A 3751-nucleotide genomic window follows, 5' to 3' on the forward strand; every position below is an offset into this window, starting at 1 on the left:
GAGAGAGATTCAATGCGTGATGTGGCCCCTTTTGCAATGAGAAAATGCACCGTTTGTCTTTCTAACTTGCTCATAGTTTTTATTTAATGTAAACTGAAGCTTTCAGTGTTTCCTACTCTGTGAAAACATTGCTGCTGTATGCGTCGTAGTCTGCAGCTATATTCACCCCTGCACAGGACAACACATTTACTGTAGTTTAGGTCAGCAGTAATTGGTTGTGAAAGTTTTCCCAGCCAAGGAGAAACAATATGACACTTATACAAGAATCCTCTGGTATTTATCGTTGGGCTCAATCCAACTATTATCACTGTCTTCTTAAGACTCATTTTTATTTATGTAATTGTGCATGCCTGCTAGTTTTATTTATAGTTTCAATATATAAACCAGATTAAGTCATTTCTTTACTTTAATTATCAACATTTTCATCATTTTCTATTAATAAATTCGAACGATAATACTGATAACCGTCATAATTTGGTCATTTATGATTAAAGATATAATATTAATACTGTTTTATAACTACCATTCTTCATTCTCTGCAGTGGCTTGTCTTATCTAAGCCAACCACATAAGTATGCACTGCCAAGACAATATTTATTGTGAGGTTGTTATTAATGGTCATTGCATTAAAGATTTTCTTTTTTGTTCGCTTGCACAAGACTACAAAACTGCCCGTCATGGGGACGACATCGACATGGACATGCAAAGAATCTTTCGGACATATATGCCATAAAATGGGGGTTTTAAAAAACTGAAATGAATTTATGCAGTGCCTCTTCAGTGTCTTGCAGAGTCTATTGATTTTTCTACAAGTCCCATGAGCGTGGGCTCGAGGAAACGTGGACTTTCTTTGGTGAATGTGCTATGTCACAGCTAGAAACCACTTTCTCTTTCCAGGTTTTTAATGATCCACTGTAAGTGGTATTGCAGACAGTCTATTAACTCTTTGGGGTAATTTCAGACAGTTTTAAACACAAAATCACCTTGTAATCCAATATATTACAATCAATAACATTTGGACATTTTAACATTCATATGACCACAAAAATAATTAAACTTATTATTGTGTTCGCGACACATATATGTGTGGGAACTTAGGATGCTCTACAACCACCGACTTTATCAATCCAATTATTGAATTGAATTGTATGATATTCAGGAATTCGCCTAAACAACATTTATTTACGACAAAGCACTGTTCCAGCTTGCTGTGATTTAATAATTTACTTAAAAACCCTCACTGTCACACTGTCATGACTGTGTTATAGTAAATGTGAGCTTAAACCTCTATGGCCTCAAGGATCCCTCAGATTTGTTCAACGATTCAGTGAAAATAAATGAATGAATGGTAGCCAGTCTGATTATTTCCTTTGCACGATCCTTCATGTTTATATAAAAAGCTCCACTTTTAACACCATCACCTTTGATGGCCACCACTGCAACTAGCAGAAGCAGAAATCAGCATTGTTGGGAGTAGGAACTACAATGTAATTAAATTAGAGTTTAACTACATTTTTGCAGTATCTTGCTGATGTTCAGCTACATTCATATTTGTAAAGTGATTAATTTTTTTGTCACTATTTTGTGTTAATATTGAAACTAAACAAACAATGTTGGACCATAAAAATGAAAGGAGCAAGCCCCGATTTTTTAATTTTAGTTTACAAACGTTAACAAAAAACAAAAAGCAAGGATGGATTGTCTGTTTAGTGACAGGTTTAGGGTATTCTGGGAAGCTGGAGTGTGTTTAATGGTCGTGAATCTGAATAGTAAACTAACAATAACATTACAACAGCACGAAACAGATGTAAACCTTGGATTTCTGGGGTGAACTAAATCACCTGAGAGCAGAACCAGTTGCCAATGACCAGGATTTGTATGTTTTCTTTCATCTTCACATCTTTAACTGTCTTTAAAACCCACCAACTTTTATTGACGCAGAACCCATTTTACTTTACAATCAGGAATCATGCAGCTGCTTGAGTGACTGACAGTTGATCTTCAGCTTAGTCTGCCGGTTGCCTAGCAACGCCCGACTCCGACGTCTAGCCTGATGCTGCGTTTTGCCTTTTGAGTGTTATCATTAAAAAAAAATTAAAAAATAGGTAAATAAAATATTATTACAATTCATAATTTTATATTATTTTTTTATTTGTTTAAAAAAAGCGATCTTATGTGAATTTATAAAGTGTGCTTACGTTTTTTTAAGAACGGCCTGAGACTTGAAAAGCACGCTCTAGGTACCCAGGTGTGCAGCAAGCCCGCCAGACACCGGTTGATGAGATGGTCCCACCTCGGCATTACAACATCTAATACCCGACAAAGAGCGGCTGTTCGCACCAGGACAGAGTAGCGGGAGGTGAACTTACTACACGGTGACGGTGGATACAAACAAAGAGCGAGGCGAGAGCATTCATCGCTTCTTTGTCCGTCCGCCGTCACCCGCAGCGTGGCAAGAAGACCCGTCGCTTTCTGTCTCACGCGGCGAACAACAACCATGAGCCAGAGTTCACCCGTCTGCAAGAGCGACGGGACGGCGCCCCTCGGACATCCAGGGGGGGTGAACCAGCTTTGTTTGAGGGGACGAGCCCAGACCAGCAGCAGCAACAGCAGCGGCGGCGGCAGGTGCGGCGGCGGCGGCGGCGGAGGAGGATGCTGCTGCCGGTACCGAGGTGGTGGTAGTGCTGAAAGGTAGGAAAGACACGCCGGCTTCATTCACCCGGTCTGTGAGCTGTGGGCTATATGCTAGCAGTGACTCCTCCACAGTGACACCACATTGTCTGTGGACAGATGTGTGTGTGTGTGTGTGTGACTTGAATCTTTAATGGCCACGTAAAAGCCAATAACAGGGGCACTACAAAGCACACACACACAATCCCCCTTGTTTTCCCCCCCTCAGTATTTGAATTGTTGCAGGTGCATTGCGCAAAATATTGGAAGTTGCATGCATGTTTCATGTGTATGTTGACCAACAAAATAGGGTGTGTTTTACTTTTGTTTTTATTTGCTCTGTTCATTTTGTGCAGTGGTCACTCTGAAGGGCATCCGTTTATTTCCTTGGTAACCCCTCAGTTGTCAGACAGTAGCTTAATATTCTTCATTTCTCCATCTTATAGATCTAACTTCATGTGTCTTGATTTATAGGGTTTATGTACACTTTCTTATATATTAATCAGTCAAGATTTCATCCTCTACACACCACTGGAAACCTCAGCATGCGAGCAGGGAAACTACCTGCTTTCCTGGCATTGAGGAGATGTCAGCGTGAGTCAGTCGACGTTTCAACCTTGTTGCTTGTCTTTAAAAATACTGTACTAGCTGGTAAAGTCATCTGGCTCTCTTTGCTCAGTGCATATATTCAGTTTATGAAACACAGGGCACATTCCTGTGCTCAGGGTGGATTAAGGTAGAATAAAAAAGTTAGTCAAACCTTCATCCCTACAGTTAATTTCCTCTAGTGCCCTTGTGAGTAGTCCCAGCCCTGTCTTCTGGGAACCACCGCCATTGTGGTTCAATCCTGCCACCGACTCACCTGATGTAAAATAATAAAGGTCTTGTCAGTCACAGTCTGAATTGAGTGCAGCAGTGCAGAACAAATGGTGGCGGAGGAAATTCCCATAGGGGCAGAAATGGAAGCCTTTTACCAATACCAATGATTAGAATTAGAAAAAGTGCAATAATTCAAGTGCAAATAAAGATTTATCTGCTAAATGAATCAATACATTTCACACTGTGTCTAACCCTAAAGGCT

Source organism: Morone saxatilis, unplaced genomic scaffold (genome assembly GCF_004916995.1).
Source record: "Morone saxatilis isolate NCDOM2014 unplaced genomic scaffold, NCSU_SB_2.0 Contig18, whole genome shotgun sequence".
Taxonomy (NCBI): domain Eukaryota; kingdom Metazoa; phylum Chordata; class Actinopteri; family Moronidae; genus Morone; species Morone saxatilis.